General features: G+C 47.0%; 1 protein-coding gene and 1 pseudogene across 2 annotated transcripts in view; both read right to left on the bottom strand.

Annotated features, from left to right (window-relative positions):
- The window catches only part of L1CAM (L1 cell adhesion molecule), a 290,338-nt gene that overhangs the window by 117,425 nt on the left and 157,319 nt on the right, over nucleotides 1–15,594 (bottom strand). The window lies entirely within an intron of this gene.
- LOC134952013 (5S ribosomal RNA) lies at nucleotides 6,452–6,570 on the bottom strand (annotated as a pseudogene).

Below are 15,594 nucleotides of genomic sequence, written 5' to 3'. Positions count from 1 at the left end.
TTTACCCATATGTTGCGTTGTACACATCTCATATTAGGGGCATATTTGAGATAGGCTAGTTGTTTCTAGTATGTTATCAATGCTGAGGTCATTTTGGCTTCTTGCAGTGAATTTCTTTAAAGCAAAATATCTTGTGTCTGCTCACAGACAGCAGTATTGATCTATCTCCAGAAACCAGCCTCCCCCTACACAAAAAATCAGCAAGTAACACAAACACTAAGTACTGAGATGACTCTGTTAAGTGGTGGCACGTTATATTGTCACCTTAACACATGCTTTGAGAGACAAGATGCTGGAGGAGGGGACAGATACGTGAGTCTTCAGAGAGAATAATATAATGCTATCCACACATGTTGCTGGCTAACCAGATCTGTACAGAATTTGGAAAAAGGGGGGGGGGGGGACCTGGACTGCACATCCTATTACTAAAGATATCAAGAGGTGCTATCATGCTGAGGCTTCTAATACTATGCTGGGGGAAGAGAGATGCCGATGCACACTCTTAGCACTAAGAACACTGATAGTAAAAATCATTTAAATAAACCCTCACAATTAACATGGAGTATAATTGAAGTCTTAGCACTAAGAACACTGATAGTATTAGAAGCCTCAGCATGATAGCACCTCTTGATATCTTTAGTAATAGGATGTGCAGTCCAGGTCCCCCCCTTTTTCCTCTATATTTGTGTATATATTGTACACTGGAAGGCAAGGCTTCCTTCCTCTGGTACTGGCACCCCTCCCATTTACCCTCAGGTGTTTAATTAGCTGGGTTCCTGCATTTCAGATCACACATTGATAAGGCCCTATTTAGAGGTAAGTCCTGAATAAATTTATAGAATGTGATAGTATTAGGAATGTAAGGGACCCATGTCATGAAGTCACCTGGCCGCAGTACAGAATTTGGCCACACATTACTCAATAGATTAACACCATATAGGACAGTGGCGTTCAGCTGGTAGTCCAAGTGTCAGTGTGTACCATTGTTCTGCGATGCTAAGTCCCACTATACCATTATTCTAGGACTCCAAGTATCAGTGTACATGTTCTATAACCCCAAGAAGTGTCAGTGTGAATCACTATATAACCGCAAGTACTGGTATGACATTGTTCTACGTTCTCAAATGTCACTGAGCATCATTCTAGAATCCAAAGTGTCAGTAAAAATCTTTGGAGCTCCAAGTGTTAGTGTGCATCATTCCAGAATCCCAGGTGTCAGTGTGCATCATTCCAGAATCCCAGGTGTCAGTGTGCATCATTCCAGAACTCCAGGTGTCAGTGTACATCATTCCAGAACTCCAAGTGTCAGTGTGCATCGTTCCAGAACCCCTGGTGTCAGTGTGCATCATTCCAGAACCCCAGGTGTCAGTGTGCATCATTCCAGAACCCCAGGTGTCAGTGTGCATCATTCCAGAACCCCAAGTGTCAGTGTGCATCATTCCAGAACCCCAGGTGTCAGTGTGCATTATTCCAGAACCTCAAATGTCAGAGTGCATCATTCCAGAACCCCAAATGTCAGAGTGCATCATTCCAGAACCCCAAATGTCAGAGTGCATCATTCCAGAACTCCAAGGGGTAAATTTACTAAAATGGGAGTTCTATTTAAGATGGGATGTTGCCCATAGCAACCAATCAGATTCTGTTTCTCATTTATCTAGCACCTTCTAGAAGATAATACCTGGAATCTGATTGGTTGCTATAGGCAACATCTAATCTAAAATAGAACTCCCATCTTAGTAAATTTACCCCCAAGTGTCAGAGTGCATCATTCCAGAACCCCAGGTGTCACTGTGCATCATTCCAGAACCCCAGGTGTCAGTGTGCATCATTCCAGAACTCCAGGTGTCAGTGTGCATCATTCCAGAACCCCAGGTGTCAGTGTGCATCATTCCAGAACCCCAAGTGTCAGAGTGCATCATTGCAGAACCCCAGGTGTCAGTGTGCATCGTTTCAGAACCCCAGGTGTCAGTGTGCATCGTTCCAGAACCCCAGTTGTCAGTGTGCATCATTCCAGAACCCCAGGTGTCAGTGTGCATCATTCCAGAACCCCAAGTGTCAGTGTGCATCATTCCAGAACCCCAAGTGTCAGAGTGCATCATTGCAGAACCCCAGGTGTCAGTGTTCATCGTTCCAGAACCCCTGGTGTCAGTGTGCATCATTCCAGAACCCCAGGTGTCAGTGTGCATCATTCCAGAACCCCAAGTATTAGTGTGCATCATTCCAGAAATGTAAGTTCTAGGGTGCCATTGCACTTGAAAACAAAATTGATTTACCTTTAAGAATGTATAACATTCACGGGGTCACAACCTCACAATCTTTGCTCTAGCACAACCATGGGCCACTTATTTAGAGTCAGTATGAAACATAATTGCAACTGTAGGTGTTGCATCACTGACCACTGAAAATGCTAAAATCTGCAGTGCACCAAGAAATATATATTGAAGATAATGGCCGGTCTGCAGGTCCGAATCAACTAGAATAGTGGTTGGGTGGAACATGTTCCATGAGCATCAGTACAGGACCAGCAATGACATCTATGCTGTGCAGGTCTGAATACAATTCTTTTAATATTTTTAACATGAGAAAAATGAAATCCCCTTCTGTTTAAGTTTAATTATAAATGGGCTGATGCCGACGGGTGCGGTATAATAGATCTACAGTGTCTAGGTAGACAGTCAATAGGTCGACAACACATAGTCAACATGCATCAGGTCGACGGGTACAAAAGGTCAACAGATGAAATGTTGGCAGTGGTTAAGGTTGACAGGGTGAAAATGTTTACGTGGCAACAGTCAACACAAAAATGGTCGACACAACTTTTTTAAGGCCAAATATTGCATATTCCATGTTATGTGACCATCATCAGTACAAATGTGTGCCTGCATGGGCTCGCGACCTGTTGACCTTTTCAACCTTTCGACCTTAAGCACCGTCAACCTTTCATCTGTTGACCTTTGTACCCATCGACAGATTGCTTGTCAACCATATGGAGTTGACGTATTAACTCTCGACCAATACATCGTCAATCTATCATCCAAATGCTCAATAGAAAGCATTCTGACTGCATCTACACCTAGGACCAAAGAGGTGGAGGTTGCACGTACCCAAAGATTGCACAAAAATTAGCTGGACCTAAGCGGAGCTACACCTGTTTGAAGGCATATCTTTTGCAGCTAGTATAGGTCAGATGCAAGCCCGCACAGAGGATGATGGCTAGTCAGGGGCCTTTTTACAGACAAGGGGCCCGTGTGCAGACTCCTGGTGGGATTCCTCCTCTTCATGGCGCTGTAGACTATGGCATTCTACTGCGAATGAGCAGGTCTCTGGAAACATGGCACCCGCCATGTTCCGGAGACAAAATTCCTACTGCGTATGCGCAGGTCTCCAGAAACATGGCACACGCCAGGTTCTGGAGACTAAATTCCTACTGTGCATGCGTGGGGGCCATTGTGCCGCCGCTGAAAGCTCCGACGCGGGACTCCGGAATGGTAAGTCAAAAAAACATGGGTGCAATGTGTGCGGTGTGGGCATCCCCCTGAATCCAGGGACCCATGTGCACCATTGCACCCATTACAGAAACGCCAATGTGACTAGTACTAGTTCTTGTGCGTGCTCAGCCGCAGCTGGAGATGTATACTACACTTCAATACACATTTCTTCCTATGCACTCTTCTTTTCAGCAATGTATGCAGGGTCAGACTGGCCCACAGGGGTACCAGGGAAACCACGGTAGGCCCCACTGCCTGAGTGCCCACTCCTTCCTCTAGGGATCAGGTTCCAGACTGTGCACTTGTGTTATACATGGTAGATATGTTGCATTACACTGCAATAGACTATTGTGTATTTCAAGCCTCTGTGGAGGCTGGCCACACCCCTTTTGTAGGCTGGCCACACCCTTAAGTATGGGCCCCTATCACTGCATTCCCCCGGTGGGCCCTTCACTCCCCAGTCCGACACTGAATGTATGCCCAAAGTCTGTATTACCCAATAAATTCATGTTGTAACAGTTTTATGATGACTGATATGAAAAACTACAAAACGAACAGTCAAAACAAAGGTGTAAAAAATGCCAACGCTATCCTCTGTATTAAACTAATTAAAGGGAACTGCAAGCAGTGATCATTTGAGGGAAAACCACATGAAAACGGTGTAAGTGTAGAGGGTCAGGGAATAGTAAGGAAACATAACGGGATAGTCATTAGTGATCCAGGATCAAGAGACAAAGAAAAAACAAAACATGTTAATACCACGATTGTTCGGAAATCTGAGAGACGTCTACTGGATGAACCAGCTGTCCTGTAAAATCTCTACTTTCTACCATATGTTCTCTGCAGCCACTATTTAATAATTAATGGGGATCTGGACTGATTATTGCTAATGGTTTTCAAGTTTTTTTTTGGTTTTTTTTTGCTTGGCAAACAAGAGCCGCTCTGAAAAGTAGGACAACTCAGCAATGGTGTATACAGTATATTCAGATAATTGTATTAACGGCTAATAACGAGAGCTTGCTAGTAAGATTTTAGTAAAGTATACTTAGAACCGAATTCAAAAAAACTGTACAGAATCAGAAAGGAACTACTGGGCAAATATAATGAACGCTGATAGAATACTTGCTTGGGTATGTACTAAGGGTTAAGGATAAATTCTACCAGGCTAAAGGACCCCTGACGACCGCATGATGGGGATCATTCTGACCTGTTCGCTTGCTGCTTTTTGTTGCAGCCGAGCGGACGGGTCCCTACTGCGCATGCCAGACGGCCGAAGGCCGTAGCAGGGCTGCGATCGCCTCTGCCTGATTGACAGGCAGAGGTGATCTCTGGATGGGAGGGGGCGGAACGGCGGGGCGTTTGGCCGCCGTTTCGTGGGAGCGGTCCGGCTAACGCAGGCGTGGCCGGACCGAACGGGGGGCGGGCCGCAGCGGCTGCATGACATCACACGCAGCCGCTGAGGGACGGGGAGCGATGAGTAACTTCCGGCCAGCACGCTAAAGCTGCACTGGCCGGGAGCTACTCTTGAAGTGCAAAGGCATCCCCCCCGCATGTCAGTGTGAATGATCGTAGCTGTGCTAAATTTAGCACAGCTACGATCAACTCGGAATGACCCCCAATGTGCGACAGCATTGGGAGGAGCAAGATGGGAACACGGCAGTAAAATGTACCAATGCGGGCTCGTTTCACTCCCCATGCTTCAGGCTTAGTGGCGAGCGAAGCTGAAGGGAATAGATGTTGACATGGATAGTGAAACAGGTAGCCCACCGACATTGCTCCCGCCCCCCGCCATCGCGGGTCACTTGGTTGTGACGTCGGAGGTTCTTTAGCTCACTTGGATCTCACATCTACCACGTACTAAGGGGATGCATTTAATTTGCCGCCTGTTGGGATTCCGGCGGTCAGAATACCGACGCCGGAATCTCAACAGCCGGCAATGCCGCCAGCAAGAATCCCAGCGCAACAGGACTATTCCCACTCGGGGGTGACCATGACACCCTTAGAGTGGAAATAGATCCTGGGGCAGGCGCAACGAGACACCTAGCCAGCAAGGGGACCCTTTGCTTCGCCCTGCTGCCGGCATTCTGGCAGGTGGGATGCCACTGTCGGCATATTGACAGCCGGCATCCCATCCACCGGTAAATCGTACTGAATCCGAACTAAGCCATATCTTTTGAATATAGCATCTCTCAGCCATTAGAGTACCTGTATTCCTAAAAACCAGAAGAGCTGAACAAATATGTATCCTTTTCAAAATGTTCAAAGTTGGTAATAGTTATATCTTTATTCAGCATCTCAGCTATTACTCACTACATCCATTTCACTTTCAAGTCTCCATTTTTAAGTTCTACCACATCACCTGATCACAGTGATCTGACGTAGCTGATACTTGTCAAAGTTTCAAAAGAAAAGAGAGACTCTGTTTTGGGGCACGCTTGAAAACTAAAGCTTAACTTTTAATTAGAGTATGATAAAATTATGGTACACAGATAAACACACATATAATACTTTACGAGAAGGTCATAAAGAATTATAACCTCTCCCCACTTGTATTTTTTAATCTGAGAACTGATTCTCAATAGTCAGTAAAAAAGGCGATAAATAGGAGTAACAATTCTACAATTAATATAAGTATTTAAGGTGACAGTGACACCCGAGATGAAAATATCAAAAATTCAATTTAAGCATAACTGAAAAAATTGGTGGTACATAGGCATTTGATATAATAAATTTTGACTATGATTTTAGTCCATCAACCAATGCCTATTGTGATAGTATATCCTGGTAAGGGTTAATCTGCTATTACTAAGTTTCTAGTCAACATGTACAGTGAAAGAGAAACTCGAAGTGAGTCAATGATCAGACAAAGTAAATTGATTGAAAAAAAGGGAATATAGATGTGAAATTGGTAAGGGTCAAAGGTTGCTCCAACACTTTTGCTTTTCACATGGAGACAGAGGTATTTATTACTGCACCTAATATTCCCTAGCAGTCTCCCATCTAGATACTAATCAGGCTATTCACTGCTTAGCTTCCAAGATCAGTCGAGATTGGGCGTAACCAGTGAGATATGGCAGTAATATCACATAGATTGTGAATGAGAGGGTGTATGGTTATTGGCACATACCAGAGAGAGTACTTCTGCTGTCCATTATTGTGCACAGTCTCTTTGTTACTTTCGCATTGCAGAGAAGTTATGTGACTGGCGTCAGGATGAGAGAGTACTGAAGGAACAAGATATAGGAAACGTATAGGTTCAGGGCCCGTCTTCTGCTGTCCACTGTCATATAAAGGATATAGCGGACAGTGGATGAGAGAGGCGGGTTACCTAGGCCTATTGAATATTGGTGTGAAATTACACAGGTATCTTAAAGTTTCTTATGATAATACAGCATCCAAATTCAGATATTGCATATTCTTAATTATAGCAGTAGTGGGCAAAGATTTTTTTGCTATTAGCGATGCCCCTAGGGTACAACAATGGAGAACCGAAATCAGCTATTAGAGATATCACATAGACATACGTGATCAGAAAAAATTACATAACACAAATTGAAATATGCGAGTGAGAGTAAACAATATTTAACTGAAAACGTTGGACATTTAACACTGTAGTTGAGTAATAAATAGCAGATTTAACAAATAATAAATAATTTGATATCCAAAATTTCGTCAGATATACAATACCAGGAGGTGAGTGGGCTGAACCGTGCACTGTTCAGCACCACTAAACACAGACGGCCGTTTCACCTGAAGGTGGCTTGTTCACTGTGTGTAGCTGATACTTGACAAACTATGGGCCTAATTCAGACCTGATTGCTCGCTAGGGATTTTTTGCAGCGCTGCGAGCAGATAGTCGCCGCCCAAAGGAGAGTGTTTTTTTGCTTTGCAAGTGTGCGATCGCATGTGCAGCCGAGCGGTACAAAAAAGTTTTGTGCAGGCTCTGAGTTGCCCAGAACTTACTCAGCCGCTGCGATCACTTCAGCCTGTCCGGTCCCGGAATTGACGTCAGACACCCGCCCTGCAAACACTTGGACATGCCTGCGTTTTTCCAACCACTCCCAGAAAACGGTCAGTTGACACCCACAAACGCCTTCTTCCTGTCAATCTCCTTGCGTTTGCACGTGCAAATGGATTGTTCGTAAAACCCATCGTACAGCAATGATCCGCTTTGTACCTGTGCGACACGCCTGTGCATTGCGGTGCATACGCATTCGCAGTTCTGACCTGATCGCAGCGCAGCAAAAAAACCTAGCAAGCGATCAGGTCTGAATGACCCCCTACATCTGTTAAATAGTTACTCCCCATCCCCCCACCCACCCCCACACACACGCTCTTACTCTTACATGCAAAGTTATGGGACATTTAGGTTCTTAAATAAAATATTTTAATCTAACTCCAACTGTTAATAAATCCTTGTTTCTGGGGCTCACAATTCAAGCCGCCCATTGTTGGAAGTCTGCCACTTTAGTGTTGTTGGATCAATTGTCTATCATTCCTCCACATGACCCTTCGCTTATTTTAAAGAAGAATACTCTATTCCCATTCCCAAATCCAAGAACTTTTAACAATAATTGTGGTTTAATACTTTCATTTATCAAGCTAAACCGTGATGCCAAGTGGAGTATCTCTAGAGCAGTGGTTCTCAAATTCGGTCCACAGGACCCCACACGGTTCATGTTTTCCATGTCACCCGGCAGCTGCACTGTGTATCACCAACTGTCACATTTAAAAAATCTACAGGTGACCTGGAAAACATGAACCATGTGGGGTCCTGAGGACCGAGTTTGAGACTCTGTGCTCTAGAGGGAATACATACAGTATGTACCGACAGCGGCTTCCGATCAGGCGGAATCCCCCCTGCGAGGCAGCGGGTCCCCTCGCGGGCTCGCTGTGCTTGCCATGCTTCGACCCAGGAATATAACACAGGTCATATTCCCACCACCCGAGTGGGAATACGGGGCTGCGGTCGAGATTGTGTCTGCCGGCATTTCATCGGCTGTCAGGATTCCGCCATCGGTATCCTGAACGCTGGGATCCCGACAGCCGGTATATTAACTGCATCTCCTCTAGAGATGTGCGATTTGGTTCAACCCCACCTGAATTTTGGGGATCCGATCCAAACCAAGTACCTGATTTGGATCTTACCAAGGTTCGGAATTCAGGTTTGAATTCGAATTTCGGGTTTTGGGTTACAAAAGTTACATGATTGTAGCTGTTTTCATCCATTTTCAAATAATCCAAAACACAAGATTCGGATTTTAATCTGAAATGCAGAACCAAAAGACTTGAGGGTGGTTTTGCAAGAACAAAACCAAAAGACGATGATGAAATTAGAACCAAGACACGAGATTCCACGCACACATCTCTAAGTATCTCCCGAATATATGAAATACTAAATATAGTACAAAGATCTATTCAATTCATATACCAAAAAGCACAGGAAGCAGGTCTATAAGGAGAGATGTCAGAGGAGATGTGTCTATTTAAAAAGGTATCTGTCATCTACAGTATTCTGTCATCTGAAATTTCCTACCATTCATCAGTGGACTGTGACATTTAAATTTTGATAGTCTTATTACTTTATACTATGATCATAGGGGGTCATGCTGACCCGATCGCACGCTGCAGTTTATCGCAGCGGTTCGATCGGGTCAGAACTGCGCATGCACCGGCGCCGCAGTGCGCCGGCGCTTGCCAGCCAGCCGAAGGCCGTCAGGCCGCTACGATCGCCTCTGCCTGTTGACAGGCAGAGGTGGTCGCTGGGTAGGGCAGAACGGCGGCGTGGCTGGAACGAACGAGAGGCGGGCCGCAGCGGCTGTGTGATGTCACATGCAGCCGCTGCGGGCCGGAGAGCGATAAGTAGCTCCCGGCCAGCACGCTAAAGCTGCGCTGGTCGGGAGCTACTCTTGAAGTGCAAAGGCATCGCTGCTGTGCGATGCCTTTGCACTTCTGCGGGGGGGGGGGGCTGCACTGACATGTGGGGCGGACTAGCCCTGTGCTGCCCCCCCCCCCCCCCCGCATGTCAGTGTGAATGATCGTAGCTGTGCTAAATTTAGCACAGCTACGTTCATCTCGGAAATGACCCCTATTGTCCAATGATTTATACATTGCTTCAATAAAAATATAAAATAAATAAAAAATTGATAGTCCTACTCAAATCACACGACACAGCTGACTAAGGGGCTAATTCTGTAAGGATAGCAAATTCTGCTAGTCTTGGTCGCATGCTGGGGGCCGCCCATCGCTGGGCATGGCCACCCATCATACTGACCGGCGCCTCCCCCAACCCCCCCCCCCCCTTCAACAAGCAGAAAGTGCGATCGCTTCGCAATTTCTGCTTGTCAGCACCATCTTACCTGTGATATCATGCAGCCACCACGACCATGGCACCGATACGCCCCCGTTAGCACTGTCTCCTCCCTGGAAATGGAGAGTTGCCTGCACACTGCGAACCAACCTGAATTAGCCCCTAAGGGCCTAATTCAGACTTGATCGCTGTTGTGCAAATTTGCACAGCGGCCGATTATCGAACGACTGTGCATGTGCATGGATCATAATGCACAGGCGCGAGGCTGAACTGCAAAAAAAATCTGCTTTTTTTTATAGCTAGGCGAACGCAGGCTGATTGACAGGAAGCGGACGTCTGTGGGTGGTAATTGTCCTTTTTCTGGGAGTGTCAGGAAAAACGCTGGCGTTCCCAAGCGTTTTCAGGGAGGGTGTGTGACGTCAGCTCCGGCCCCGATCAGCCTGTTTGTATCGCACTTTAGGAGTAAGTCCTGGGCTGCGCACACACTGCACACACTGGAAAAATCATTAGATGGCGAGTGAGTTGCAAACGGATATGCAGCTAACCGACGCTTGCAAAGCTTTTCACACAGCGTACGCAGACTTGCACGGGACGGTTATTCACTCTGTCTTGGCGGTGACTATCCGATTGCAGACCTCTGCAAATTCGCAGAGGTGCAAACAGGTCAGACTTAGGCCCTAAATTGGCAGGCATCATTCCAACTATACTCATAAGCCCTCATTCCGAGTTGTTCGCTCTTTTTTTTTTCCCCGCTACGGAGCGATTAGTCGCTAACTGCGCATGCGCAATGTTCGCAGTGCGGCTGCGCCAAGTAAATTTGCACAAAAGTTTGCTATTTTACTCACGGCCTAACAAAGTTTTTTCATCGTTCTGCTGATCGTAGTGTGATTGACAGGAAGTGGGTGTTTCTGGGCGGAAACTGGCCGTTTTATGGGAGTGTGCGGGAAAAACGCAGGCGTTTCAGGGAAAAACGCGGGAGTGGCTGGAGAAACGGGGGAGTGGCTGGGCGAACGCTGGGTGTGTTTGTGACGTCAAACCAGGAACGAAAAGGACTGAACTGATCGCAGTGGCAGAGTAAGTCTCGAGCTACTCAGAAACTGCAAAGAAATTTCTATTCGCAATTCTGCTAATCTTTCGTTCGCAATTCTGCAAAGCTAAGATTCACTCCCAGTAGGCGGCGGCTTAGCGTGTGCAATGCTCATAAAAGCAGCTAGCGAGTGATCAACTCGGAATGAGGGCCATAGGCTATACATTTATAAAAATAAAATAAAATTATTAATACCACGGGCATCACTGGGGTTATTAACACCCGGAGGGGTGAAAAAACCTAACTGCACCCTACAGGGGTGTGGCCTTTTGGGAAGGGGATGTGGCCTCACATGCCGCCCTCCGATTTCATCACTCCAGGGGCGGGGCCAGCATTCCCGGAGATGCTTTGCTAATTTCTATGTAGAGTATATCAGAGGTGCACAACACAACATTACACCGGCGAGGCACCAAATGGATTTAGAAAATCTTTGTGTTTACCACAGGTTTTTATTGATGCTTGTAATGCACAAGATGCCATGTTGAAACAAAGCAATTTGCTTGTATGGGTTGATCTCCTATCCGGATGAGTTTTTCTTTCAGGTGTTCATAACTGGACACATTCAAAATGATGACATCACCACTATCCACATGTAAGTGGTGACATCACTACTCTTCCAATTGAAGGATATGTTTCATAGATTATTTGATATATATTCATGGAAAATGTGGTTTTTGGTGTCTGTATCACCGGCAGGGAGTGAGATGTTGCTATAGATGCGGAGGAGGGGTGGGGGAGGGGGACATCAGAGAGCCTTGTGTGTTTCATGGTCAGCCGCTAATAGTGCGCATTATGTCTGAGATTTGAAGCTACAGGAAGGAAATGGATTTGTAGGAGGTTAGAATCTTTAACATCTCTCTAGATGCCGTTTCCAACTCCTCCTGAGTTAAATAATTGAATAAATGGCCAGAAATAGCTTGCAGCCCGAGTCAGGGGCCTAGTGGACAGCTGCTGGTCTGAATTATTCAGCTGGGGGGGGTGCAGTTTACTTTCTCCCTTTCTCTCTTTCTTCCCGTTTACGTTCCTTCTCACACTCCCTAATTTTCCCTCTCTTTCTTTTCTGGGTTCCCAATCGGCAGCTTCATAGCAAATTAACTTTTTACGACTATAGGAAATAGAGTTTTGGCCGTGATTCAGATGTGGAGGCAGAAGCGTCCGCAGGGGTGTGTTTGGGTGGTCACCCGTCTGCCAATTTACTGCAAATGCCGATACAATGTCCTTCGCTTGTGGGCATCCAAGACTGAGACGCCCACTTTCAGTGTCTGTACACTGAGACACCCATTGGTGCATTCTGAGATGCCACCATCGGTCCCACCATCGAAACTTGCAGCAGCCCTATGGCATCGATAGTGTATAACTACATCTGAATCAGGGCCTTTGACTCCTTTTATTTCTAAGTTTAGATCCTTAGAGCGTAGTTTTCCAATGGTGAGTTACCTTTTACTGTTATACATTATCAGCTGCTGTCGCTATTTTGTTTTGTTGGTTTGCTCGTGTAACTTGTCATTGGGGGTCATTCTGAGTTGATCGCTAGCTGCCGTTGTTCGCTGCGCAGAGATCAGTGAAAAAACGGCTAATCTGCGCATGCGTATGCTCCGCAATGCGCATGCGCGTCGTACGGGTACAAAGTCCATTGTGGTTTTGCACTGATTCTAGCGACGATTCCAATCGCACAGCCGGTCGCAAGGAGATTGACAGAAAGAGGGCGTTTCTGGGTGTCAACTGACCCTTTTCAGGGAGTGCTTAGAAAAACGCAGGCATGGCAGAAAAAATGCAGGCGTGGCTGGGCGTTCACTGGGCGGGTGTGTGACGTCAAAAGGCGGCCCTCCGTTGTTAGAATCAACGCACACGAAGAGTAAGTACAGGGCTGGTCTTGCTTTGCACAAAAAGATTTTGCAGGCGCTCTGCTGCACAGGCGTTCGCACTTCTGCAAAGAGAAAATACACTCCCCGGTGGGCGTCGACAATGCGTTTGCACGGCTGCTAAAAACTGCTACGAGCGATCAACTCGGAATGACCCCCTTTGTGTATTGATGTACTTTTGTTTGTTACTAAGTGATAATATTACGCATACATCGCTAATGAGTGAAAACGAGTCTTTTAATTAGGAAACAATGAGGAACCTTATGTCCTATACTCACTGCTTCCTAGCAAAGTGGTTTACGGCATGAATATTGGTACAGCTCACTCCATGCAGGTAACAGGTAGTAATTGGAACTATAAATAGATTTTAAAGTAGACAAAGAACCTTTTTATGCATTCTTCCAAATTCATTATAGCACAATAAGGGGCCTATTTACTAAGGCTTACCTTAAAATCATGCAGAAATGGTAAAAATGGCGCTTAATGCAGGAAATATTAGAGATATCAGAGATACTTCATCTCGTGCATCAGGCTAAATAATGCTGCAGACCCTACAGTATTTCCCAAGCTCTGAAAAGCTTAATGTTTTAGAGCTCGACTAACGTTAGCTAATGTCAATAGCACATTTTCTCCAGCACTGTCTTAAACCCTAATAAATCGCAAATCTTGAACCAACTCTGCAACATCATTTTACTCACATACAGTATGGGGTCTATTCATGAAGCAGTGAAATGAGTGGCGAAACAGACTAGTGGGAAGTTGCCGATGGCAACCGATCAGCATCTCCCTTACATTTTATAGAATGCACTTGATAAAGGCTTCCTTCAAAGCTGATTGGTTGCCATAGGCAACTTCTCCACAGGTCCTTTCCTCCACTCTTTTCATAATATCAAAAGCTACAGGAGAAATAAATGTTCAATATTGCAGTTAAGGGTCATAATGCTATTTATAAAATGTTAAATAATTTCAATAGTCTTTTCCTGGAACGGGAACACTCCAATTAGTGTACAGATAATATCAGTAACAACTACTGTGTTTAAAATGAACAGATCACAAAATACAGTATATTCTCTGGTGGGTCCTGGAGTGGGGATCTGTTCAAGATACCGGCGCTCGGCGTAGAGGGGAAGGGGTGTAGGTTCAGGTTGTGGGGGGAAGGTTAGGGTTAGTCTGTGGGGAAGGGAGGGTTGGGCTGCAGAGAGAAGGGTGTAGGTTCAGGTTGTGGGGGGAAGGTTAAGGTTGGTTAGTCTGTGGGGAAGGGAGGGTTGGGCTGCAGAGAGGAGGGTGTAGGTTTAGGCTGTGGGGGGGGGGGAGGGTTAGGGTTAGTCTGTGGGGAAGGGAGGGTTGGGCTGCAGAGAGGAGGGTTAGGTTTAGGCTGTGGGGGGAGGGTTAGGGTTAGTCTGTGGGGAAGGGAGGGTTAGGCTGCAGAGGGGGGGTTAGGTAAAGGTTGTGGGGGGAGGGTTAGGGTTAGTCTGTGGGGAAGGGAGGGTTAGGCTGCAGAGGGGGGGGGTTAGGTTTAGGCTGTGGGGGTAGGGTTAGGGTTAGGCTGCAGAGATGGAAGGGTTAGGCTGCAGGGTGGAGGGTTAGGTTTAGGCTCTGGGGGGAGGGTTAGGGTTAGTCTGTGGGGAAGGGAGGGTTGGGCTGCAGAGAGGGGGGGTTAGGTTTAGGCTGTTGGGGGAGGGCTAGGGTTAGGCTGCGAGGATGGAAGGGTTAGGCTGCCGGGTGGAGGGTTAGGTTTAGGTTCTGGGGGGAGGGTTAGGGTTAGTCTGTGGGGAAGGGAGGGTTGGGCTGCAGAGAGGGGGGGTTAGGTTTAGGCTGTTGGGGGAGGGGGAGGGTAAGGCTGCGAGGATGGAAGGGTTAGGCTGCCGGGTGGAGGGTTAGGTTTAGGCTGTGAGGGGAGGGTTAGGATTAGTCTGTGGGGAAGGGAGGGTTAGGTTGCAGAGAGGGGGGTTAGGTTTAGGCGCCCCCAGGGAGGGTTAGGGTTAGGCTGCGGGGAAGGGGTGGTTAGGTTTAAGCTGAGGGAAGGGGGAAGATAGGTTTAGGCACCACCGGGGAGAGTTAGGGGTAGGCTGTGGAGGGGAGGGGAAGTTAGGGTTAGGCTGCAGGAAGGGAGGGTTAGGTTTAGGCTCTGGGGGGAGGGTTAGGGTTAGTCTGTGGGGAAGGGAGGGTTGGGCTGCAGAGAGGGGGGGTTAGGTTTAGGCTGTTGGGGGAGGGGTGGGGTTAGGCTGCGAGGATGGAAGGGTTAGGCTGCCGGGTGGAGGGTTAGGTTTAGGTTCTGGGGGGAGGGTTAGGGTTAGTCTGTGGGGAAGGGAGGGTTGGGCTGCAGAGAGGGGGGGTTAGGTTTAGGCTGTTGGGGGAGGGGGAGGGTAAGGCTGCGAGGATGGAAGGGTTAGGCTGCCGGGTGGAGGGTTAGGTTTAGGCTGTGAGGGGAGGGTTAGGATTAGTCTGTGGGGAAGGGAGGGTTAGGTTGCAGAGAGGGGGGTTAGGTTTAGGCGCCCCCAGGGAGGGTTAGGGTTAGGCTGCGGGGAAGGGATGGTTAGGTTTAAGCTGAGGGAAGGGGGAAGATAGGTTTAGGCACCACTGGGGAGAGTTAGGGGTAGGCTGTGGAGGGGAGGGGAAGTTAGGGTTAGGCTGCAGGAAGGGAGGGTTAGGGGGCAGGGTAAACATTCTTACTTCTGTACTCTCTGCTTCAGGGTGCCCATGTCGGTCATATGACCGCCGGCATCCCATCCGCCGGGATATCGTATGTATCCCATGGAGGGAAGAGCTCCTATAAATGTTATTAGTGCAAAAATTCCAAATCAAAAGAACAAAATAGCATACACTAACAACTTCACTGTATAATAA

This window comes from Pseudophryne corroboree, chromosome 8 (genome assembly GCF_028390025.1).
Source record: "Pseudophryne corroboree isolate aPseCor3 chromosome 8, aPseCor3.hap2, whole genome shotgun sequence".
In the NCBI taxonomy this organism is placed as follows: domain Eukaryota; kingdom Metazoa; phylum Chordata; class Amphibia; order Anura; family Myobatrachidae; genus Pseudophryne; species Pseudophryne corroboree.
Note: the sequence above shows the minus strand (reverse complement) of the source record. Positions and strands in the feature narration are given on the sequence as shown.